The sequence below is a fragment of the Suricata suricatta genome, chromosome 11 (assembly GCF_006229205.1).
Source record: "Suricata suricatta isolate VVHF042 chromosome 11, meerkat_22Aug2017_6uvM2_HiC, whole genome shotgun sequence".
NCBI classification, from domain to species: domain Eukaryota; kingdom Metazoa; phylum Chordata; class Mammalia; order Carnivora; family Herpestidae; genus Suricata; species Suricata suricatta.
Genome location: NC_043710.1, coordinates 21087089 through 21115007, shown reverse-complemented (window position 1 = coordinate 21115007; position 27919 = coordinate 21087089). Strand labels below are relative to the sequence as shown.

At 35.5% G+C, this 27919-nt stretch overlaps 1 protein-coding gene and 1 long non-coding RNA gene across 2 annotated transcripts in view; one reads left to right on the top strand and one right to left on the bottom strand.

Annotated features, from left to right (window-relative positions):
- The window catches only part of LRRC4C (leucine rich repeat containing 4C), a 1176981-nt gene that overhangs the window by 615510 nt on the left and 533552 nt on the right, over positions 1-27919 (bottom strand). The gene's annotated exons all lie outside the window — the stretch shown is intronic.
- Positions 709-12659, top strand: LOC115271678. The gene is made up of 3 exons (XR_003900057.1): positions 709-785; positions 11966-12109; positions 12577-12659. It is a non-coding gene; the product is annotated as an uncharacterized LOC115271678 (long non-coding RNA).

Below are 27919 nucleotides of genomic sequence, written 5' to 3'. Positions count from 1 at the left end.
CAAACTATTAATTTCCCTCCATATAATCAAAAAACATACATTGATACTGAGCCCAAGATCTATTAACCTCTGTAACAGGTGGTAGGCTATAAAAATAAAAATAGTGTAATCTATGCTTAAGATATCATTCTATATTGCAAGTAGACATACAGATCAACTAATAATAGAGACACAATAAGATACTTTTAAGGGATGCTCACAAATAACCTAAAAACACTGAAAATCAATTATTACTGCCTCTGGAAATGTGTAGGTCAAGTCTGATTTAAAGAAGACTTGACAGAAGAACTAGCAGTTGGACAGTGTCTGAGGGATGAATAGGTGTCGACAGTAAGGCAAGCAGTAGAATAAATTACATGTTTAGGGTTCTTCATGTATAAAAACAAGCATGGGTGTTCAGAACTACAATATGACTGGGGTATTAAGAGAGAAAATGATATACCTGCTTTTGCTAAGATTGAAAGTAGCTTTTCATGGAAAGATAAGTATTCAACAACGGATTTGAATGGAGAGGAGTATAAAATACAGAGTAGTGTGTCAAAAATGTTAGGGACGGCTATGTGGAGTTTCTTTTTCCAATTTTTCCATTACTTTGTTGATACATGTAATACCAGTTGGTATCTCATACTGTGTCCATATTTGATTTAGATGCAGAACAAAGCTGCTATGAAGCAATCAACTCCTGACTGCCCCTGATGTCCACAGTACTGACAATGGCAGATTTCTCCTCTCTGATCACTCTTTCAAGTTTTCTTGGAAGAGAAATTGCTCCCACTGAACCAAAGGTAAGTGCCCACAGACAATTTTGTATGGTAGCCCTCTAGTGATCTTTCTAAAGAGATCATATACTTTGAGTTCATTAGTTAGTAAGCTTTTTAAAGAGAGAGAGAGATGGAAAGGAAAGGAAAGGAAAGGAAAGGAAAGGAAAGGAAAGGAAAGGAAAGGAAAGGAAAGGAAAGGAAAGGGGAAAGAGAAAGAAAGAAAGAAAGAAAAAAAGAAAGAAAGAAAGAAAGAAAGAAAGAAAGAAAGAAAAAGAAAGAAAGGAAGGAAGGAAGGAAGGAAGGAAGGAAGGAAGGAAGGAAGGAAAGAAAAGAAAGAAAGAAAGAAAGAAAGAAAGAAAGAAAGAAAGAAAGAAAGAAAGAAAGAAAGAAAGAAAGAGAGAGAAAGAGAGAAAGAGAAAGAGAAGAAGGCAGGGAGGGAGGGAGAGAAGGAGAGAGGGAGGAAGGCAGGAAGGAAAGGAAGGCAGGGAAGGCGGGAAGGCAGAAAGGAAGGAAGGGAAGGAACAGAAAACACAAATCAGAGTGGTATAAAATAAAAGGGAGATAAGACAGCTCACAAATGAAGGAATCATATTCAGGCAGGGTTCAAGAACTGATTGATATAGGAGTCTCCCTTCACCCTTCATACTGACATACACAATATGAGGCTTCATATATTGAAACCCTAACTTCAAATATGATAGCACTTGGAAATGAAGCTTTGGGAAGTTAATGGGGTTTAGATAAACTCATGGGGCAATACCCTCATGATGAGATCAGTGCCTTACAAGAAGATATAGGGGAGCTTACTCTAGCTTTTTCTCAGCCAAGTAAGAACACAGACAAAAGTGGCAGTCTACACACCAAGAAGAGAGCTTTCACAAGAAACCAATAATGCTGGAACCATGATTTTAAACTTCCTGCCTCTAAAACTTAGAGCCAATGAATTTCTTTGCTTAAGTCCCCCATCTATCGCATAAAACAAGGCTTATTCGTCTTACTTGATAAGCTGGTCACCAACAGCAACTTTATCTATCTATCCTTAGTTATAAGACTAACTTGCCATGGGTCCGAAGAATAAGACATTTCATTCCCTAATATCCCCAAACCCCCGAACAAGTCTATGGCAAGGAGGATAGAATTATCATGGTTGATGTTTTATTTATCTGCTGCAGTTAAATGTCTGTTAAGAAGTGAATTACAGTGTTCAATCTGAAGCATTAAAAGAAACGTGTTGCTATCACCAACGCTGCCACAAACAGTATTTTCATGTCACTCTGTTAGCAGAGCCTCAAACACTGATTCTTTTTTCTGGTGGCTCTCCAGAGGTCAGACATCACATCCTAGGCAACAGGCAGCAGCGACAGAGATGCTGGAGGAGTGTGTGACTCAGAAAGCTTGCCTCTGGAATCTTATATCTCACTCACAGTGACTTTTTGTTGGTTCTAAGAAATAATTTCTAAACACAAAATGAATACTTGTAATATTATTTTTGGTTTCTGGTAAATGCATAAAAGGTAATATTGAATGTCACAATTCTCTAGTAGAAGAAAGGATTCATTATGATCTAATCCCTGAATAACCAGGTAGGAATCAGATGAGATTTTGAAATAAACCCATTCAAAGTTTCCCAAACAGCTGGTAAATCTGTCTCCTCCCCTTCATCTATAGGTCATATAGGTTAAAACAGTTCTTTGTCATTAGAATAAAATGAGAATAAGTAATTAGAATTTAAACCTTAAGTTTACAATTAAATACAAAACTTAAGATTCAATTTATTAAATGTATGTATTTAAAATTATCTGGTCATAAAACATGATTGACCCTTGAACAACATGGGGGTCTGAGACACTGACCCCTGGGGAATCAGAAATCCATGTAGAACTTTTGAGTCCCCAAAACCCTAATTACTGATAGCCCACTACTGACCAGAAGCCTTACTGATAATGTGGAGAGTAGACTAATACATATTTTCTATGGTGTATGTATTAAATACTATATCCTTGCATAATATAAGCTGGTAAAAATATTATGAAGAAAATCATAAGGAAATAAAATACATTTACACTGCTGTACTGTTTATTGAAAAAAGTCCATGTTGTTGATCCCATTCAGAGCCACGTTGTTCAAGGGTCAATTGTATATAAAGATTTTAAATTATTAAAAATATAAATTTCAAATATACAAAATAACCAGTGAATATCTAGAATTGATATAGTATTCCTGCTTAGGATTTATAGTCAAACAAACATTGAAACAATTTTTAATATGCCAGACTACGTTCTAGAAAAAAATACAACTATCATGTTTCATTAAGAAATACTACAATTAAAATCCCCAAATGATGGGCAGAATTGGGAGGAGCTTGAGGACACCTATTACTATCTCAGTTAGCAATGAAGACCATTCTGATAAATCAAAGGTCAAGTTAGTAGAAATTGAGATTAGAATCTGGATCTTCTCCTTCCTTTATCAATTATTTTTTTACTTGTGGCACAACATATTGAAAGAAAAACTATATTTTGATTGGGTATATTTATTTATAAAATATTGATAAAGCTTTATCCAAAGTATTGAAGATACCAAAATAAAAACTTAGATTTGATTTAAATACAACTACCAAAGGACCCAGAATGAGGCAGTGCATAGAAGGTAGAACAACTCGTCACATAGATTAAAGGTAATATACATAATGATTAATATTAAGATCATATGAATTCATTTATTTTGAACATTTTTTGATGTAGTGCATTTTGGCTATGACTGTGATAACAAGTAATTCAACATAAGCATGTGAAGGCTTCACAAGGCCTTGGAATATTTTGTATCCTTGTAAAATGTTAATATACCATTAGTCTTTAAAATTCTATTGATCTTTTTATTTCAATTAAAGCTGTTTTAAACTCACTTCAAGGGTGTGGTATAGCTTTAGGTGATACTTAGAAAATATAACAGATCTTGGCATGATAGTTATCTAAATTCACCATGAAGAAAATTTACCAATCTCAGACTCAGATTTTTTTGTTGACTTTTTCCTCCTAACAGAAAGTCTCTGCTGGGCATTATTAGCAGAATGGGAATTATTTACATCTATATGAAAGGTTCTAAGCCAGAGCTATTCAATGAAAATTAATGGAAGACATGTATGTAATTTTAAATTTTCTAGTAGTAACATTTAATAAGAAACAGGTGAGATTAACATATTTAAACAAATCTATCCAAAATATTATCAATATAAAAACCAATACAAAAATATCACTAACAGGGGTGCCTGGGTAGCTCAGTGCCCAATTATTGACTTTGGCTCAGGTCATGATCTCATTGTTTGTGGGATCAAGCCCCGCATGGGGATCTGCACTGACAGCATGAAGCCTACTTGGGAATCTCTCTCTCTCTCTCTCTCTCTCTCTCTCTCTCTCTCTCTCTCTCTCTCTCTCTCTCTCTCTCTTCCCCTCCCACAATCATATGTTTCCCTCTCAAAATAAACAAATAATTTTAAATACATATATATAACACTAAGATATTTTAAAAGTACAATTTTTCAGCTTAGAACTTTGAACTGGAATACATTTATCCTAAAAGACATCCCAAGTTGGACAGCCTCATTTCAAGCATGAAATGGCTACATATTAAGTATTGGCTTCCATATTGATTAGCAAAGTTATAAACTGTATATATCATTTATAATTCCTTAAAATATGACAATTTTTAAATGATTATTTTTCTTCCAAATAATAATGTTTAAAAGATGTTTAAATCAAATAAATTTGTATATATTGAAATAGAAACAATTACTGAAACATGTATGAAGGATTTTGTGTGTGTATGTATGCATGTGTGTGTGTGTGTGTGTGTGTGTGTGTGTGTGTGAGAGAGAGAGAGGGAGGGAGAGGAGATTACTGATAATCAAGAAAGCTAAGAACTGACATAGGATGTTTTTTATTTGAGAGAGAGAGAGAGAGAGAGGTAGAGAGAGAGAGAGAGAGATTGTGAATTGGAGAGAGGGGCAGAGGGAGAGAGAGGGAAAATCTTAAGCAGCCTCCATGTTTAACATGGAGCCTGATGCCTGGCTGGATTCTCTGACCCTGGGATCATGACCTGAGCTGAAATCAAGAGTCAGCAGCTTAACCAACTGAGCTGCCCAGGTACCCTTGACATAAGCTGTTTTACATAGACTATAGAATGAATGATTATGCAAACCATTGATAAGTACTTGGTATCTTCATCTGCCACATAAGGGAGTTGGCCTGAGTAATCTCCAAGATCACCCTCTACCTAAGAGTCTGTGATGAAAACTGTTTGTTATGTATGTGTGTCCATGGGTCTGGGTGTGTGCTCTACATTTCACAAACAGATCACAACTGTGGTATTGTTACACACTGTCCATCACAATAATCTGTAAGATGAAAAATAATCTAGGACAAAATTACAAAAAAATATTTTAAAATTATATATGATGAAATTATAGAGATCTAAAGCTAAGAAATAAATGTACTTAAAACTAATTGAAAACTTAACATATTTGATATACCCTTCAAATCCAATATTAATCTTGGAGTGGAAGAGAAGGGGAGTTATAAATAACACACTAGTAATGAGGTATATTGTAGGGTCCATCCACGGGTAAATGTCTGATATATGAATATCACTTATCATATAGGCCATGTATTAAAATTTTTTAAATTAATTTATTTTGAGAGAGAGAGAGTATATGTGAACACAAGCGGCGGGGGGGGGTGTGTGGCAGAGAGAAGGAGAGACAGAATCCCAAGCAGGCTCAGTGCCATCAGTGTAGAGCCTGATGCAGGGCTTGAACTCACCAACCATGAGATCATGACTTGAGCCAAGATCAAGACTCAGAGGCTTGTCCAACTGTACCACCCAGGCATCCCCATGTTTTCAAAAATACAAACTAAATGATTATATGTATGCTTCTTTGTTACTGGTATGGCTTAATGGATGCAGATTTCAACATGAAGATGTCATTCTAGTCCTGTCCTTCACATTCCCTGAAGATCATTCAAATGAACAAGGTTCTTGGAAATAAGAATCAAGTGAATTCAGGTATTCAGTAAACTACAATGTCGTAGGCTTGCCTTTTGATATGTCTGCATCAATACTGATATTCCATCTTGGGTATTGTGGATGTAGATGTTGGACCCAGATAGAAGCTCAACAAAACAAATGCAAAGAAAACAAAATAACACAACAACAACAACAACAACAACAATAACAACAAATTGGCTGAACAAATGGCGTAGGATTCTAGAATTTGAATAAGTATACACACTTTATAACTCTATTCTCAAAACTTTGGCTACTTGATTAGAATGTGATAGAAGGTGTCTCAAAACAGTTAAACTATAGTCCCCTGTAGGACTATTCATATATAAAAAATACTGAAACTTTTTTTAATGTTTATTTATTTTTGAGAGAGAGAAACAGAGCATGAGTGGGGGAGGGGCAGAGGAAGAAGGAGACACAGAATCAGAAGCAGCTCCAGGCTCTCAACTGTCAGCACAGAACCCAACATATGGCTTGAACTCATGAGCCATTAGATCATGACCTGAGCCAAAGTTGGAAGCTTAACTGACTGAGTCATCCAGGTGCCCCCCAAAATATTGAAGTTTAAAGGAAACAAACATAGCTCAACCACCATCCCACTATTCTTATTCTTGATATAGAAATGCTTCTCAAACCATCAAGGTGAATTTATTTTTCCCATTATTACAGACCAGTATTTCTATAAAATATTATAAAAACAAATAAGAAAAAAAGATATGCAAAGTAAAAGACCACATGCTTTATTATTAGATCAAAAGACAAAATTGATCAAATTGCTGTAAAATTTCTGAACACTTACAGTCAATTTCTGTACTTATGTTTTTAGGGTTGAATTCAAGTTCACAACTATGTGGTATGTGTTCTATACTTCTTTGACTAACGTATCTCTAAACTATCTCTCTGAATATATGATGTCCTTACAAAAACAGGGAACTTACTAAGGACAAAGAACACTTGGTTTTAGAAATCTACATATTAGAAAACAAGCCATTAACCTGGAAGTTCCAGAAAAGGCAAATTAAAACATGAAACATAAATGAAAGTTATAGATTATAGAAAGGCATAAAAGATAAAGACACAAAATACTAGTATTTGAGGATTATATAGTTATATATTTGGATATATATAAACATATATAAACACAATGAATTCATTATAAAATATAAGAGAAATATTAGTATGTTGGTTAGATTAAATTATAAAACATCAATAGCTTTCCCTTATATCAGCAATAAGCAGTAAAAATATAATGGCAGTTAAATTTGCCAGTGTGTGTTCCTACCACATTTCATCTTGTTAGATTTGGTCCATTGCTCCCTTTGGTAAAGATATTTCTGGATCTTAAATTTGTCATCCAACATATTTCATATTCATAGCACTTCATTTGCAACACTGGTAAGTGTGTCTCTACAATTTAATTCCAGCCATTGTATGTTCAAAAAGGAAAAAAAAAAGGAATAATCTAAAAAGGAAAGAGTTACCACAAAAATAGCACACTTAGGGACCCAGAGTCACATGACTCAGTAGTTAGTTCTCTAATGATTACACAGAATTCTGGATTCTGGGGCACATATTAGCACTCTCAGACTAACAAAACTTCTCTCAAATGCAAGTCTCCATTACATGAGGGTAAATAAATCCATGCTGTCCTGGTTTCATTACTGAGGGAAAGGAATTAATTTCATGACCCATAGAGGAAAAACTTTGTGTGAAAGAATAGATAATCCACTTTTATAAAAATTAGATTTTCTCTAAGGCCTGTCTTCATTATGTGGGAGCAGGTTAAGGACACACAGAGGGGTATTAGATATATCATATACTCTGAAGTTATAGTGTATGTCAATAAGAAAATATGTATGAAAGGAAGGTTCTAGAATTGATTCTATGCACTATTTCGGGAGCATCAAACACACTTAAAAATACTGCTTCATGTTCTCCTCTGTAGGGCAAATTTTTTTAATCCACTTCAGATTTCTAAGAAAGCTTATAAAACAACTCTGAGGTAAGAGAGGGATGTGTATTAGAGTTGTTAAACTAATAAAAAAATAATGAAAACATTTGAAAATCATTGACTTAGTATTCAGACCAAAAATTGACTCTCAGCTCCAGTGTTACCAGCCATATATCCTACGATAAATTATTTAGTCTCTCTGAGCTTTACTTCCCTCTGTTCTGAGTGGAACAATCCCTACCATAGAGGGTGATTATGAGGATCAAATGAGATAAACTATCCAATGAGCTTTATAAATGGCCATTCTTGTTATTATCTCATCCGTCAATATCATCTTCATTTCACCATCTCTACCTCTATGGTTCCCACCATTTCTCGGTCATCACAGGACAATCATGGCTTTACAGTTTGACATTTCACTAACTGTGTGATCTGGAATAAATCCCTTGCTTTATCCAATTTCCATTCCCTAACATTTTAAAGGAAGGGTTTTTGTTTTGTTTTGTTTTGTTTTAAGTGTAGGATATAGCACATACTAAAAAAATTTTTTTTAGTATAGAAATGATACCCTCCACTTAATAGTCATACATATAGTTGTACTTATTTGATACAATTCACCTGTACTCTTAGGAATTCAGAGTCCTAGGTTTTGATGCCTGCTCTTCTGTCTAGGCAGGCATGACCTTAAATTAGGTGACCCACGGTGCCAGTTATTTCAAAGACTTCTTTAGGGTCCAAAATTTTGATCCCATAGTTACATAAAATCAATCTTTACTATATTACAATGTTCATGAAATTTTATGATGCTTATTTAGATACTATTGATTATATTTTATCTCTTGTGTAAGTCATGTTGGAACCACTCCTTCCATTGCTGCAGTAATTCCCTTTGTTATTATGAAAAGGACAATAGTCAAAGTTGAAGAGATACCTTTACCTATTTGCAACACCCCACCCCCACCCTACCCTCATCACCCCTCTGCCTGAACTAGTCAGGGAGCCTGCTTAAAATTCCCTCTATTCCTCTGCCACTTCCCCATACACTGTGCAAACACTATTTGTCTTTGTCTCTGTCACAAAAAAGAAACAAGAAAGAAAGAAAGAAAGAAAGAAAGAAAGAAAGAAAGAAAGAAAGAGAAAAAGAAAAGGAAAAAGAAAAACCAACAACTATTGAAATCCTTAACATTTAAACAGAAACAATGACCATTGATTGTTAAACACATACACATACTCATGTGCATACTATTCATGTGCTCTTTCGGAAAGAATGCAGTTTAGACCTCTAAACAAAAATCAGAACTATTAAAAATGGGACACTTAATTAAATGCATCTACTAGTGTCATAGTAACCTCAATCATGGGTTGCTTTTAGGATTTATTGTGAAAAGGACACTACAACAGTAGATATTCCTGCTGGTATTTTCGGTGCCATTTTTCTATGGGCTCAAAATGAACTAGGAACTCTACTTCTTTTTGACATTCCAATCTTTCTCAATGAGTAGTAATTCTAGAATTCTAAAATGGAATTGGGAGAGAGAAGTATTTTCACAAGTTTTTATTTTCTTGTTTTCGAAAAGGTTTTCAGATGGCTTTGGCTAATTGAAACAACTGTTGAAAACTTACTTGGCATTTTTAATTTTCTCAATATTTTCAACCCTGATGAAAATGTTTTGTGTCTCAGAATATCTCCTTCTGGGATCTGGCCACTCGACACATTAAAAATGTATATTCAAAATTGCATCTGGTCTACTCATTCATCTAGGTAGTTACTACCTGGACACTGGTAAGACAAACATTCCCAGTGTTCCCATATTTTAAATACCTTCATGTAAGCTGGTTTGGCAATGAACATGCATTATTTTTTCTAGATCTTCCATGCACACAGAGTCTGCTTTATTGGTTCAAGAAGCTTGTTTGTTTGTTTGTTTATGTAAGACAGACACACAGTTGAAGTCATATGAGTAGCAGTGACTGACCCAAACACTTTGGGGTTTTTGTGAATTGTTTGGTTTTGTTTTTAGAATTTCTCATTCCAAATATTTGACTCTGGAAATACAGAAAGAATATAATGCTAGTGAAAACTCCTGGAAGATGTATATGTTTATAAACTGTTGTATGTATCACAAAAGAATAAGTGTCTCTTCCTTTATCCAATCAACTTACATTCTTGATCAGAAGGAATCTATCTTTTATCAAAATTTTAAGGGATAAAATAGGAATTAGGATGCACTGTGACAGCTGGCTTAAATAGTCCCCCAAAATATATATCCCTAGAAAAGGGCAAATGAATAGGAGAGACCACAAACTATCCTACATTTTTATATAATATGATTTTTCAGCATTTTCTCCTATTATCCATGCCAAATACACATATGTAGCATTGCCTATATATTTTGCTATGTTTTCCAAGTTTTTCAACTCAAGTTTCTCTCTTGTGTCCAATTTACATATTAAGACATTTGCTATAATCACTCACCACTATTCCAAATCCCACTAACTAAAGTTAATACATGACATGATTTAAGATGAAGTGAAATGGCCAAAAGGCAGCAAGCCATTGAATTCTCCAAGAAAGGTATTCATTATTCTTTACTCTCATATGGATACTAGTGATTGAGAGGTGGAAAGGATCCTTCTTGTAAAAGGATCTCTTAAACTTAAATTCTAAAGCAGTGACTCACAGGGTTATTTCCCTACTAAGTATAATATGAGAAGCTTGGAGATATGCCCACTATTGAAGAGGAAGACATTCTTTTAATGGTATCTATTCTCTAGTTCTCTTAAAATTTTTTCATTTCCAAATCAAATGTTTGAAACATCTCAAAAAAATCATGACTGGTTCTCACAGTTGAAAGACTACATAAAGAAATATCCTGATACACTAAAAAAATATTTACTGTGGTTCATTTTTCTCTCTCCCAACAGATAGGCCCTATTTCAGTAAATGGCAATTTTCTTCTTTCAAGGAGCTTAGGCAAAACCACAGTAAGAAATAATCACAAAAACTTTTCTTCTCTTCATTTCACATTCCACATCAAGTCTATCTGTGAACCTAGTTATCACTATATTAAAGCACATTGAGAGACATACTGAAATATAAAAACTCAAAAATTATTTTGAAATATTCAAAAATCAATTAATACTTTAGCCAAAGATCACTAAAAAGCAATATAAAATTGGTTAAACTTACTATTTGTGTAAATCACTGGTATCCACAAAAGCTATTTTGATATTTTTCTGTCATTGGCATAAAATAAGAATAAAAAGTAACTGACTCTGGGGGTGGGGGCGGGGAAGAAGTAAAGTATAAAAAACACTTTACACAGAAACTAAATTAAATTTCCAAAAAGAGCCTTAAACTTAAAATATAGGTACCTATATCACTTCTATCAACATTGAAAGTACAGAAAGTGATAAAACCCTAGGGACAATATTACAGTGACAATAATCAAAATAGTAGTATTAAGACAGCAAACTCTCTTGTAAAAGCAAAACACATTTAAATATATATCAAAAGATAGATGCACACTGATATTGTGCCTCCATTTATTACTCAGTACATCTCCCAAACCCCCAGCCTTCATCTACCAAGGTTATTTCTATTTCTTTTTATTTTACAACCAGACATTTGATTATATAATCTACTCCAATACCCATTCCTTTAACTACAAAACTGATTTTTCAGCACTGTTATAAATCGGCATTGAAAGGAATAGAATATAAAAGGCAGATTTTAGAGTTGTGCCTAATGAATTTTTGCAATAAATAAAATAGTTGAAAATCCAAATAACATAAAAATTGTGAATAACATTGAGTTGAAAATAGTAAACACCATTAGAGGTGACACTAATCCATTTACCATCTGGTGATATATCACTGCTTCTGATTTCCTTGAACTGGTAAATAAATTTTGATTGTTTGCTATTTCTCTCTTTTTAGTCAAATCAAATTTCTCTTCTTTTGAGCTCAGTTTTGACTTAAAAATCAAAAGATTAGAAAGTTTTAGAAAATAATTCACTTTCATGTTAAGGCTTTTAAATAAAGAACAGTAAAGGAAAAGAAAAAATTCAGATATATTTTGCTGAGAATTTTTAATATTAGTGACTTTGTTTATATTCGTGCTTTGAGAATCAAAGAGACTTTCATCTCTTCTACTAACCACTTGTCAATCAAATTCTTTCCTCCTTTTTAGAATTAATGGATAGGAAAAGGCCACAAACGACATTCCCACCTTCACAGGAACAGATAGTTTGTTTTGTTTACACTAATTATGCATGGGAGTCATCTGAACTGAGAAAATATAGTAATATATATTAATGACCGACATGGTTTTAAGGTAAATATTCATTACATCTAGATAACTCTATGTGTTTAAAGTATCATTTCTAAAGTTTTTTAAAAAATGTTTTCTAGTTGAATTTTGGATCCAGTTTGTCTGTTTCAAGAAAAGGAAATAGAGTGATCTTCCCAATCTCTAAGTCAAAATCAGTATAACCATTGTGTATGGGATTTATGGCACAGTTTATATCATTTTTAGTTTCAGTCCTAGTTTTTGTGTGATAAAACTTTTCTTATGTTTATTCATGGTCTGTGTAACAGACTGATGTTAGTGTAACCTCCTCCCCCATGAATTCATATACTGAATCCCTAACCCCCAGGTTGGTTGTATTTAGTGGTGGGGCCTCTATGGAAATAATTACAGTTAAATGAGGACATAAATATGAGCCCTTAACTTAATCGGATTATTGTCCTTATAAAAAGAGACACCAGGGAGCTTATTCTCTTTCCCTCTTCTCTTACTAGCATGAAAGTTGAGATCCTGTTAGCACACAACAAGATGGCAGCCACGTACAAACGAAGAGAAGAAGCCTCAGAATGAAATCTATCCTACCAGCCCCTTCATTTTGGACTGCCATGTTCCAAAACTATAAGAAATAAATTGTTATTGTTTAAGTCACCCAGTCTGGAGTATTTTATTATGGCAGCCTAAGCAGAGAGAAGACTAAGACAGTCGAGGAGGCAATAAAATCTCTGGAGATAATAAAGTTCTGAGAAAACATTGCTGTCTCTTAGTCTAAGTGAACCAAGATTGCTAAATAGAGGGCATGTGCACAGTAAACACTGATTTAGCCATATTAGAGGATAGGTGTAGATAATTAACTCAGTCCTCTGTCAACTACACTCTAGTCTCATTTCTTGCTTACACAGCATAAGATACAAATATAGCATCTTCTCTTACTGGCACAGGTCTATTCTTGCTCCATTTCCTTTGTCTGGCACTATATGTATGCTCCTGTCAACTGACATCTCTTGAACTTGTTCAGACTTACAATTTAATCACTAACCCTGCCTTGCTTCATCATCTAAGGTTATTATGTGGTTGGGCTACAATTCTTGACGTGACTACTTTGTTATCCGTTACCACTGTTTGTCTTTGGGCACACTATAAATCAAATGCATTGACTCAGTTTCCAGGTTTCAGTGCTGAATTTTGAACACTGCAACTCTGTCCGGATTAGTTCATCCTCATGTACCATACCTAAGGTGGATGTGCACATGTCCAAGCCGCTGCTCTTCATATTCTGCCCGATGTCCTTATATACAGCAGTAAAATCCCACTGTCTTCAGCTCTTGATGCACTGATTTGTTAAGATAAAACATAATTTGATTTTGCTACCCTACAACCCAGCCAAATGGTAGAAAGTTGGTTCTCAATCAGAAATATTGGAACGAAGTAGGGATTTCTTGGAAATTCAAATTCTTGGGCTCCATTCAGACTAATTGAATTCAGCAGATGAAGTCCAGCAATCAGTTTTAACATGCACTCCAGGTGATTCTAACTATTAGCGAGCTACTTGCCTTCGGCAAACTGACCCCAGCTTAGTAGAGTAGCCACATTGCTGACTACTACCTAGATTTACCCCCATTAAGAAGGCCAATTGGCCTTTCTGTATTACTTTGTCCTTCTGCTTTTTTTCTTGGAAGTTTGGACTTCCTCTTAGCCCTTTGCTTTTAGCAATCCTATATCCAAGATAGTTGTCCGGAAATATCTCTCATTCCAGGGATTCTAAGGTCCTTTCCTTTGGAATCATTCTTTTATTCCCTAAACTATTTGCCTCCCAATTGGTCAACATTTGTTAATAACACCCTATTTTCACCTGGACTTAAGCATCATTATTATCAACAATTTTCAAAGAATCCAAGTTAATTAATAAATTAGTGTTTGGATCCTTTCTGGGCTGAATTGCAATTTTTCTTTCAATTAAAGGGCAGAGGGATTTTTCTACTCTCTATCTTCAACTACTTTAAGTAGTAACACTAGGTTTCTGCTCTTATTGGGAAGGCTATATGCAACTATTCAAAATAAGCTTATGAAGATTCTTAAACTATTCACTCCATAAGAGCTGTTTGCCGAGCACTACACTCAAGTATTTATCTCACTTAAGTGTTGATGTTCACATATTAGCCATTTTAAATTGCTGTATTTGCAAGTTCAATATAGTAAAATATTGGCAATTTCATATGTCTCATTCTAAATACCATGTTTAATCTCCCTTTGATAACTGAGACAACTGAGTGTTTAGAAATATGAGGAGCTTTACATAAGTAGTGAAACTGAATAAGCAGAGCAACGCATGATAATTTTGGGGCCCATAAATTTGTAAAAGACAAGATGAATGCCAAGACATCATTAGTGCTCATGACTTTTTTTCTTGTTTGCCAATGAGTGAATTGCTCTGTAGTCTGCAGTGAGATGAAAACAACCCTTGAAAGATCTATCTGTGGCATGGAGAAGCCTGTGTTTTTGCAAATGTATGGTTGATTCTGCAACACTTATTTGTTTAAATCTTGATTGCTTGCTGTAAACAAAACACAGCAATCTAATTTCCATTTCAACTTTTGGTAGAGGAATCGAAATGTGACATAACTTGAATAATGAGGCAAGGTGGGATTATCTGCTAGGGATCATTCCATATTCCTAAAACAAACAGACAAACAAACAAACAAACAAAAAAGTAATGAAAGGAAATGCTTCCTCCCTTTCCAAAGACTCCTGGCAAATCTGAAAGTGCGACAGTCATCTTACTGCTGATCTGAGTATAAAAGGCAATCGAAAGAAAAACAGATTAAACAGATGCCTTGACATGATTGAACCACTGGATTAACCAATCCTGAAGGCAAACCTACAGCTGGAATTTTAGTTTTTGATCAGAGTTTGCTGTTAACTGCTTTTGCAAACAGACTAATATGAAAAAGGGATTCATTTTATCCACTACAATCTCTTAGGAAACTTCCTATTTCTAAATTGTACTTACTAAGTATCATACAACCTGAGGACCCTGGTGAATTGAAAATACGTACTCTAAGATCTGTGCTTATTTTTTTTAATTTTAAAATGTTTATTTATTTTCGAGAGGGAGAGAGAGAAAGTGGGAGAGGGGCATAGACAGAGGGAGACACTGAAACTGAAGTAGGCTCTAGGCTGTCAGCACAGAGCCCCACACAGGGGTTGAACTCATGAATTGTGAGATCATCACCTGAGCTGAAGCTGGAAGCTTAAGTGACTGAGCCACCCAGGAGCCCCTAAGATCTGTGCTTATTGATTGGTCTTTGGAGACAGTCAAGTCTCAGTTTCACACCACTCCCTTCATGTACTGGATTGTGGCCTTGCACTTGAAATTCAAAACCTTTCTAAATCATCAATTATCCATCTGTGAACTGGGACAATGTGAGCCCACAAATGTTTAAAATAAAAGTTAAGTGAGATAATATGAAACAATATGAATATGTTTAACAGTGTGACCTTAAAGAGAAATTCAATAAATATGATTTCTTTTAAGTTCCTTTTGTTTTGTTTTTCATGTTCATGTACACTTTAACACTTTAAGGCTTAGTTAGATATGGTCTAACTAGGGAGAAGGCTTATTTGATGTAAGAAAATAAAAATAATTTATGATAAAAATTAAATAATGGACATCCTCATGAGCTGACATCAATGAAGAATATCAATGTGATAGTGTAATTAACAGGAGTAAAACTAATCTATATTCTCATACACATTTTTCATTTAGTATCTTCAGTTAAATATAGTGAGGCCAGAATTTAAATTTTCTCGTACCAAATGAAAAGTGAGATCGTATGAATTGGAAATACTTAAAAATATATATGGTAACTGAATTTTTAGTTTCTTTCTTTCTTTCTTTCTTTCTTTCTTTCTTTCTTTCTTTCTTTCTTTCTTTCCTTCTTTCTTGTATATTTATTTTTGAGAAAGAGAAAGAGCACATTCAGGGATGGTCAGAGAGAGAGGGAGACCAAAGATCCAAAGCTCTGACAGCAGAAAGCCTGATACAGAGCTTGAACCTGCCAACTGAAAGATCATGACCTGAGCTAGGTACAGCACTCAACCAACTGAGCCACCTATTTTGAATAGCTTAAGGAGTAAATATAGGTGTCTTAAATGAGATGGATTTGAAGAAAAGCTGGCATGAGCTAATACAGTAAGTATATTAATACACTATGCACCATTCTGTTGATCAAGGGGGATAGAGAAATGAACAATTCATTCAAAGGCATTGCATAACATTTCATTCTGCCTCAGTCATAGATCAATATCCATTCTGTCCCTTTTCTGTCACTGAAGCAGTACCCTGAAATTTGAATCATATCCATATAGTGAGCTTCATCTTAAAAATCTCTCTATGATAAAGTTGATACAGCAGTTGGTTGTTAAAGGAAAATAGTGAGTGGGCATACAGAGGTACATTTATTTGCCTCAACCTCTCAACTACACACACACACACACACACACACACACACACACACACCACTATAAATAGGGTGGCAGCTGGTGGTGATCCATTGGTGGTCGCCTGAAAGGCTGACTTGAGAAGGATTCTAAGAGCTCATCAGAATTCGGAGGGAATGAGGGCTGAGATGGATAAATGATACCTGACATGGAAACATAAGACAGTAACAGCTGCATCAAGGTTTTTGTTTGTTTGCTTCTTTGTTTGTTTTGCAATCATTGCTTTAAACAGATTGAGCAACTACCATGTTTTTTCACTTAAACTGTAGGGGAAAAAATCAAAGACAAAAACAAATTTCAGTACACTTGAAAATTACTCCCCAAAGTGTTTGTCATCATTCAGAAATATTCAGAAAGTCCCAAAAGTCAAAAAGGACCATTTGGATTATCCATTGACCTATTTTAAATTATGAACATCTCTGGGATCTTTAAGAAATTAGGCAGTGGATATCATTCAAAACCCATGAAGAATTAGCTTATTAAACCAGTTTGAACTCTCAGCAATGATCAGAAGAATGAACAGGGTGAGCTGTGGTGTGGAGGAAAGGAAACTAGCTTTGGAGTGAGGAACAGAGTCAGTTGCCTTGATAGAAAATTTAAGGCTATTAAAAGGACATGGAGATGATAGCTGGTCAGGAAAAAAAAAGAAAGAAAAACAAATAGCAGGAAGATGTGGAAGACAGATGTGATGGATTTGACTATTCCACTCAAGGCTGGTTAGGTCAGTCCATGCTCACACCACCAACTCAACATTAACTGGAGAAGAAATTAAGAATATCACACTGAAGCAAAACTACCTAAGGTGACCTTGTGCAGTAATCAGATGTACCTTTCTGTTTGTAGATTGGCCTCTGCCTATCACTGTACTATTTTCATCATTTCTCTGGAGCAATCTCTTAATTTGTTTGCTTGCATTGTGTTTGTTTGTTTGTTTTTCTCCCATATATGGTGACATGTCGTCTGATTGGACACAGTCCAAGTTACAGAGTCATGTCAGACTTACACATACGTGTATAAAAGTTGATTGGGCAACGTTGAGTGTTGGCTCCCTTTGTTCTGAGAAGGTCTCCATCACATTCCTTAGGGAGGGGCTCTACTACAGACTAGGTGTCTCAAAATACCATCTCTAATCCCTACACTCCTTTACTTCTCAAACTACACCTTCCTTTAAATGCCTTGACTAAAGGACAGAAGACTGTTCTCAGGCAGTTGCAGATATCTATCTAAATATCATCAGTGTTTGATTAAAGGGCAGCCAATTGTTCCAACTCTTTCCTTTTGGAACCAGGAAGCACTAGCATTTTGGAATTAATCCACTGATGTTTAATCTCAGTTTCCTGACAAAGGAGTACTGTAAAATAGATTCTAACAGGAGTGGAAGTTTTCCTAGTACCCCAGGTTCTTACAACACCTTGCCCTAAACAGCTGGCATTACTGCTGTGTTGGTTCAAAAGAGAAAAGCCCTGTCTGGAGACCAGATGTGCACTTCTGTGATCTGCCTAATTATGCAGGTGAGTGAGTTTGGTTTAGGTCCTCAGTGTGTCTTAACCTGTGTTATCCATAATAATGGAGACAACTCCTTTGTCCTCTTCCCATCTCCATCAGCTATAAAGAAAGCTCTTAGCTGGAAATAGGTATAATACTCTTTTCAGACAATTCTTTTACCAGTGTAGCTTTGTTGCTCCATATGACAAAACTGCAACATTACAAACCTTCTAAATATTTTTGTGTGACCAAACATGGAATTAGTTAATGAAACTTCTAATCAAGTAGAGACTGAGTTTATATATTTTCTGTGTTATTACGTTGACTGGTCAGTCACATGACACTTTCAGACTTGATAACACAACCATTGATCACTTTCACATTTGAAGGCAAGAGCTAAATTGGCTGATTGTAAAAAAGACACATCCTAAGACAAATATATTGAAAATGATTTTTCCCTATTGACATACTAACTAAAGTTAATGTTGTAATTGCAATCTGGGAGTTAATTTCCTTTTAATAGCTGATGCTTCCATTTCTCTGCTCAAAATGATTGTCAGAATAAAACTCATAACCCAAAATGTCTGGAAATAAAGGCCATTTTCTGTGTCCTCCAACTGTATTATGAAAGTAAGTATTTCTTTTCTTCCTTGTGCTCAGATTTCAAAAAAAGAGATTAGTGCAAAATGAATTATAAAGTGCCTAAACTGTTCCAACAATCACATCTCCATTCTGGTGAATTTAGAAAATGCGTTTTATGTCTCCACTGAGATGTTTTTACTATAATGAAAAACCCAATGAAATGTTTCCTTATTAGGTCTATTATTCATCCCTTATGCCTTCCCTACCTTTACAATAGTAACCAAAAGGGCACAGTGAAGATCCAAATTTTATTTTGCATTTTAATACCATGTTAATCAAGTCACCACCCATATGCAGTGGGCACACTGTTATGCATAGTGTTGCTTGGGGCCTCTCTGAGATGTGTGTTTTAGTTTTATTTCACAGCATTAAACTAACCAATGAGAAGGAAGTAATGTTTTAAAATCTCCATGGGGCATTAATTAGCCCAACCTTTATTTTTATGATGTTTTTCATAGGAGTAACTGTAGAATATGGTGTCAGCCTACAAGTTCTTCAGAAGACATTTCACAGTTACCTGGCTATGTATAAAACTGAAGCTGTAAATTGGGGGTAGTTCACCAGGCATATGCCTTCCTGCTTTGGCTAAAGAACGTCTTGGGATTAATCATTAAAAACAAACAAACAAACAAATCACTCAATACATACATACAAAATATAGACTGGTGACATAATCTATAGCTATGAATCTCATTTTACAATGTTAATACCCAGACTTGGGATAGTTTTGTTAATTTTGGTTTTATGATATTCTGTTATTATAGCACATTTTATATTATAGTATATTTTTATTTTATATTATTATTTATTTACTTTATCCTTCCCTTCCTCCTTAGGTAGACAAAGGCATAGGAAGAAAAACGGTTCTTTGTTTTTTCACTTAGTCCTTCTCTGGCTAATATTCCAATCACACAGAGTATCATATCTCCAGTTTATACTGAAATCTCTACTCCAAAATATCTGGGAGCCATCCATTCCTTTAAGTTAAAACTTGGGTTTGAAGAGAACTTCATAAGGTTGGTAGGGTGTGAATTCTTAAAATTCTATGAAAATGCAAGCAGTCTAGAAATCAATCTGTTTCTGAAACATTTTGGATATATAGTTACATGGAAGAACATTCTCTGGTAGAATTTATTTTAACTAGATACAGATTTGTAGTCCATCTCAAAGCCTTAACTAAAGCTTCATGATGAAAATCTAAAATGTAGGGCAGATACTAGATATAGTTATAATATTCATTCTTGGGAAAGAGAGACCAGTTAGCCATGTTTCTTTTGTCTGGAAGGAACATGTTTAAAATACATTTCATCCTGTGCTTCCAGAATTAGCCGAGACTGTTTAATACATTTATATATTTTAATACTTACTTCTCCTTATGAAAGATTTTCTGCTCACAGCCTTGGTTGAACATGTCTTCTTAACAGAATTAAAATACGTAAGGTGGAATATCCCTGGCATTGACATATCAGATACACCATTTTTTTCCCTTTTGATAAGGGAGTAAACAAAATAAAATACAAACCATTTTTCCTAATTGATTAAGATGTTTCAATGAAATTGTTTCATCTTGCATTGTAGCATAAAGTGTATGATCAAGATGAGCTTGTCTCCCTTAACTCAACACAGGAACTGAGAACAGAAAACCCCTGTCCCATTAACCAGAGTTGAGAGTCACAGCTTAGTGTCTATGTCCTCCTCAAGAGAACAGAGATTTAAAGAATGGGAGTTTCCTAGGATGAAGACTGAACGTGTCCACCATAGGATGACCACAGGGGAGAGGAAGAAAAGATAATGCTCAGACTGGAGATGTCTAATCAAGTATCCAGACCAAACTGTTCACTTTGCAGATGAGGCTTAAGAACAAAGGTGTGAAGGGTGATTTCCAGGAGGCAAAAGAACTAGAGCTAAAGCTGAGGCTTTCTATTATTCAGTTATCCATCAAATTTATCTATTTGTTTAAATGTTACAAACACAAAGCCTTAAATGTAATAAAAATTTTTATATTAGTATTATTTGTTTAGAACATCTCTTTTTTTTATCGAATTGCAGGTTATGGCACCACACTGAAGGAAATCTAAGAAATCACTCCCCATAAAACAAAAATGTAGATTTTATTTTAGGAATATGAATACTTAACTAGGCTAGAGCCATGAAGAATCCAACTGGCCCAGAATGGGAAAAGTCGAAAGCTACATTGTCCAGTATATCAGCTATTAGCCAGATCATATTTAAATTTAAATAAAATAAAATGAAAAATTTAATTCTTCAGTAACTTTAGCCACATTTTACCTGCTCAATAGCCCCAGATGGCCAGCATTTACTGTATTTGCTAGTGCAAAATGATAAAACCTTTCCATCATTACAGAAAGTTCTATTGGATAGAACTGGTCCAAAGCCTGTGGTATTGAAGAAGAGATTATACACAAAGTATATTATTGAAAACAGGAGCAATATGAAGTTGATTGTTTTAAAGAGCTAGCATGATTTTATCTTAACCCACTAAATAACTCTGCTGTATATAGTAGAACAAATGCAATAAACAGATTGAGAATGGATAGCTATTCTGTATACAGAGATGTGCTTTAATGTATAAAACCCAAGGCCTTACTAGTGCTAAACTTTTGTCGATGAAAATCATTGTTCAGGGGCAGGCATAATGTAACGACATTAAATAGACCCAGGCCATTTCCACTAAAAAAGTACAAGACATGTGGATGATAACTGTTAAATGATTTGATTTCTTCCAGAGAGTAACAGGGAAAGATGTCTAAAAATTATTAAGCCATCTAACCCCATAATTCATTTTTTCATAATCTATCTAGAGGCCAAAAGATGGAGAGCAGCAAAATAGATTCCAGAAGAGGCTACTTCCTGCAGAGACACAGAACATAACAAATTACTGGAAACAAGCTTAGTGGGGAACTGCTTATTGACTCACAGTGAATCAGTAAGGTGGGGATTTAGAATGCAGTGCAGTAGGCAAGAGCATAGCATTTAGAGCCCAGGACCAGAGTTTTGAATCCTAGATCTGCTACCACATCAGTGGGAAACCTGAGTCAGTTACAGATACTAATCCTCAAAGTCTCATCCGCTGATTGGAGCTAACACAAGTAACTGATCCACTGAGCTGCTGTAATGATAAAAAGGAAACGGAGGCTGGAAAGGCTGCTAGTTATATATATTTATAGGATATCAAGCATAGAGTAGAAACTCATTACCTTATTATATTGTAGATATTTAGGAAAATTATATTCATGAAGAAAATATAAATGAAATATGAAGACTACTTATAAAATCATGTTCAGGTCAAAGTTACAGATAAAATCCTATGAACCCTCAGGAATATGAAAATAAAATTACCATATGACCCAGTAATTTCTCCCTGAGGTATCTGCCCATATGATTGAAAATAGGTAGTGAAAAAGGAAAGAAAACAAAGCAACTCCCCAAAACCATGTACATAAATATTCATAGCAGAACTATTCAGTACAACCGAGACATGGAAACAGCCCAAATATCCATCAGTACATGAATGGATAAACAAATTGTGAAAGACCTGTGCTATGGAATATTATCCATAAAAAGGAACAAAGTTCTGACACATGAACAATGTAAATGAATCTCAAAAACATTTTACTACATGAAAGAAGTCAGACAAAAAGGGCCATGATTCCTTTTACATGAAATATCCAGAACAGGTATTTCCAAAGAGAAAGAAGGCAGGCTGAGTTGCCAGAGGCTGAGAGCAGCAGGGAACATGAATGTTATCAGTTCTTAGAGCTGTCCTAAAAAAAAATAGGTGACTTAATAAAAATGTATCATCTTACAGTTCTAAGGGTGAGAAGTCAGAAATCAAGGTGTCAGTGGGGCCATGGTCCTTCTGAAACCTGAAGGGAATCCTTGCTTTATCCTGGCTTCTGCTGGCTTGCCCATGGTCTTTAGTATACCTGGCTCACAGCTGCACAATTCCTTCTCTGCCTTTACCATCACCGACATTGTCCCTGGGTGTCTGCTGTCACATGGCTGTCTTCTTACAAGAACACCAGCCATACTGGATTAGCCCACCTACTCCAGGACAACCACATCTCAACAAATCACATCTGCAACAATCCTCTATCCAAACAAGACTGCATTCTGAAGTACTGGTGTTAGAACCTTAACCCATCATTTGGGGCGGGCGGGGGTGGATACAATTCAACCCATTACAGGGAGTGGCTGCTTAATAAGCAGGATTTTAATTTGAGAGCATGAAATGTTTTAGAACTAGACAGAAATGATGCCTGGATGATATTGTAAGTGTTTTAAATGCCACTGGGTTGTTCATTTTTACATGGATAATTTTGTACTGTATAGATTTCACCTCAACTTAAACCTCGCAGTATATCTTGTAGTTGTAACTATGTAAGAACATTTTTGTGGAAGATGTAAACAAAGGTGCTCCTTTAAAGGACCTGAAGAACCCTCAAGATGAAGTAAATTCTTTATATATTACAACATTTTCATGGACCATTTCAATCATATAAAGAACACCCTCACAGCATAGCTGAGATGGGAGAATGTAGGAAATGGAAAAGCTAAATCACCTAGAAGTAAAATATTTTTGAGTTCTTGGGTAAGCAGAAGAGGATAAAGGTTTCAGCAGTGTGGGAAAGCTGGGACCTGCGGAGAAACAGCAGCCTTGAAGGAAACTCTGACAAGAAAGTCCTAGCTTTATGAAGAATGAGAATGTGTGAGGTTTATTATTCATCTCCACATTACGCAAAAGTCAGTTAAATCCTACTATGAAAAATCTGAATTGTGATTAAGGTTTAGGGACAATCTAGGAATAGGACAAAGAACCAAAGAAGTGAGGAGACCTGAAGGAATAAGATCAAGGAATGTGATCAAGAGCAAAATGTGAATATGGAAAAGCAACGATTGAAGCCAATGGAGAATATGTCCCCAAGACGGCACCACAGTCTTGGGAAGGGCTATGCTGCTTACTCCCCAGTGGAGTAAGGCCGTGTTCTTCACTTATAGAAGTCCAGAATTTCAGTTATCAGCTAACTTACATGGGAATGCTAAATTAGAAAGAGAAGACAGTTTCAGGATATTTTCTGGAAAATAGAAATTAGTTAATAAATGCAATAATTTAAAAACAAACCCAAATATATTTTTGCTGTTTTATAATATCTTTTTAGATTATTTTATTAGTTTAAATATTAACCTCTGTATCACTATGTGGAATCTCAAACTACTTGGTGATAGAAACATAAAGGTTGACAACACCCATCTCTTCCATTTCTTAGCTATGTTAGCTTCTGAGAGAAAGGTCCTCAGACTAAAAATCCCTTGGGAATAAAAGAACACTTAAATGTGAAATGTAAAGCACTTAAATGTGGATGTCCAGGTCCTGTCACTTAGAAACACAGTTCCATGTCTTCTGTGGGTCAGGTCCTGCTTCTGAGGAAGCATCAGAGAAAAGCCATACACCCCTCTTCAGTACTTCCGTTATGAGCCAATACTTTCATCCAAAAATGCTATTCATTGCTGGGGGGTGGTTATTAAATACCAGTTTATCTCCACACACAGCCTATATACTTAATTTGCTTGTGACAGTGATTTCTTCTAAGATGGGAACATTGGTGCTTTGAGGAACTTCAACAGGGCACGCATTATTTTGGATCATCATTTGCCGCTTGCAATAGAGTCTGAGATTCAGGCACTAAAACTTATCATCACAGTCCAGAAGAAGATGGAATTATTATGTAGCTTAAACAGAGCACAAAAGTTGAGCAGAGCTAATCGGATCCTTCGCATTCAATTCCACTGTCCTCACTTGAGTAACCTTTCAGCCTCAGGCTCATTGGCCCAACAACAAAGCACAAACTGATTCATTTCCGCCCATGATCTGCTTACCAAGAATGCCACATGATGTTTCCAAATACTCAGAAGCTGATGCTTTAGAAGTGCACAACTGTCAGGACATTTTTCAAGAAAATGGAGAAGCTTATTTACTATGTCCAATAAGAATTTAAAAGACAAGACATTCTCTAAGCCAGTAAGTAAGACGTATGTTTCTTCAGCACTTCCTTTGTACAAAATCTCTTTCATGAGAGCATATCTCTTGGTCTCATGGGTCATCCTGGTATAGCCATTTTGTTATCTTTGTCAGCTGTACGTAGCATAGATGGCTCAGAGTTGTTCCCCAAACTGCACCATTACACCCCTTTTCTCACAACCACTGTCCACGTTCAATCAGTCCAGGAAAAAGTATTTGGTCCAAGTAGAATCAAGGAAGAGACGACCTTTCTCTAAGGCTGAGACTATACCTTCAGAGACTTCTGGCCACCATATTTCTTTTCAAGTAGATTCAGGATAGGAAGGAGATTAGTCTAGCACATAAGAGGGAAGAATAAAGCAACTACAAAGATACAAGTAGAGATTAAAGATGGAAATGAGTCCTGTTGCTATTCATGAAATCTCTGGTTACAAGTGGTCAGACAGGCGAGGTATATAACTTTTAGTTTTTCAAAAACATTATGGCAATTATATGATAATTTTCCTAGTCTCTTTGAGTCCTGTTCTTGGGACTTGTAACCCAAAGGTTTTTTGCTAGTGTAGCCTCATGTTCCAGCAACTATTGCATGCCATCCTCCTCCTATCAAAAATAGAATCTACACTATAGTTATGTCACCCAGAAATGCAAAATCATTCAATATAATTATAATACTGAGAAAAAAATGGTATAAGCCATGTGTGTGATGGGTGCTAATTTACGCTGTAATATGTATGCATGCTGCTTCAGTTTACCTATCTGGCTTTTATGAATTCTTTTCTTGCTAGGTGATTCACAGGCAAATAAGACTGCCACCAAATTATGGGCCAGGGAATAGTCTCCTGTTCTCAAACATCATGATATGAATACCATTCAAATGAAGCTATATGATATACTATTCAGATCAGGAGTCAGCAAGTGTTATGAGTCTATGGGGGAAAATCTGGCCTGTACTTTTTTATAAGTAAGATTTTACTGGAACACAGAATGCCTATTCATCTGTGCATTGTTATTGGGCTGCTTTTGCACTATAGTGGCAAAGTAGTTGCAACAAAAACTGGATGTCCTGCAATACATAAAATATTTACTCCCTGTTACTTTACAGAAAAAGCTTGTTGGCTTCTGATTTAGACCAACTTCATGCAACTAAGGAAACACTGAAAAAAAAAAAAAGAAACACGTAGCTCACCTTTTCCTATTCTGTGCTTAAGACAGACATCCCCAGTGGATCATGATACTCGTTCAAAGCATGCAAAAACACGGCTGCAAATTCTTAGCTACTAGGAAGACACTGGTAATTAATCAGCACTGCAATGAGAGATCTTTGTCCTCCCTGGACTAAGATATTTCATAGATTCATATTTTCAGACTCTTGGCTTTTCAATAAGTTTTCCATAATCTCTATGCTCAGCGTTTATCCCCCTACATGTATAAAAGATACATTACACAGTATTATACAAGAGGACACATGATAGATAGCTGTTTAAACCACCATCTGGCTCAAGTAACTTTTTAACCTAAAAAAGTTATTTAACAAAAGTAAAAGCATTCCTCAAATCCCAATATGTGGGCTATCTTTGAGGAAAGAGCACTTGGTTCTCATCCAAAGAAATAAAACTCAAAGGATATTAGTGTCAAAAACAAAAATAACAGAAAACCACAATTCAACTGAGTAAATTTAAAGATCAAATTCACTTTATGAAATGATTCATGAATCAGGCAGTGCCCTATCCCTTTAGAGCTGCAGAAAGGGAAAGGTTTTAGAGGCAAAAAGGGCATAGAACAAGAAATTATCAGCAAGGAATGTATTATTTCAGGCAAGATTGCCCTCCTAGTAGAAATGGAAGTGTCCTATCAGCAGATTACCTCCTTGTGTTGACGAGGCAATGCCAATTTGGCTGGTTTGATTACATTTCTGCAGTTAAGTCAGATCTACTTGGTTAACTGATGTGGAGCCTTAACATAAGTGATTACATTTTAGAGCTGTGTTTTTTTCCTAATACCAGAAAGGCATAATTTAAAAAAAATCACCTTTAGGGTTAAGGTAAACATTTTTTTTTCTATACACAGTACAAATAGAAGATTAAATTGCAATAATAGAAAACTAAGAGACTAATTGTGAATTTATGTTTATAATAAACTATATATATTTGGTTTTGAAAGAGAGCAGAATATGCCACTCCAAATATGCCTTTTTTGTATAAGGTTTATCTTGAGCTGGTTATTTTTAAGAAATAGCAGACACAGGAGAAGATATTACTAGAAATGTATTTTATCTGAGCAACTCATGTGTATGGCAAAGAGGAGACGGGCTGAAGATTGAGTTCAATCACCAATGGCATGTGATTTAATCAACACTGACTATGTAATGAGGTCTCCATAAAACTAAAAAGGGCTGGATTCAGAGAACTTCCAGGTTGGTGAGCACAGGGAGATTTGGCTAAGTGGTGCTCAAAGAAGGCATGAAAACCCCACACTCTTTCACCATTGTTCGCCCTACGCATCTCTTCCATCTGGCTCTTCCTGAGTGATATCCTTTTATAATAAGCCACTGATGTAGTAAGTAAAATGTTTCTCTGGGTTCTGTGGGCAACTCTAGGAAACTAAATGAACCCAAAGACAGGGTAGTTAGAACTTCAATCAATAGCCAGTTGGTCAAAAGCACAGCTGACAACCAGGACCTGTGAATGGCATCTGAAGTTGGGGTTGAGGAAACGTCTTGTGGGACTGAACTCTTCGTCTCTTGGAATGTGATGCTATCTCCAGGTTGATGCTGTCAGAATTGAGCTGTTTTCTGAGAATTAGTTGGTGGTGTGGGAACCATGCCGACACACACACAATGCGCGCACACTCACGTTGTAAATTTGTGCAGAATCTTAGTTAATTCATGGGGTTAATTTAAAATACAGGATTAGGGAAATAACCACCTTTCCAGAGATGTCAAAGCTATCTAGATCATAAGATAATTACACTATATGTGTTTGGGGAAAAAAACCTGTAGTTATTTTAATCTATTGGATGAAATATGGAGATTTATTCTAATAAATTTTCTGTGTGAGACTGTAGCAGTAAGCAACAAATAAAAGTATGAAAGGCAAGGACTATAAATGAATCCTTGCCAATTTGGACAGATGCATATGGTCTGATCTTTATATAGAACAGACAGATCAATAACA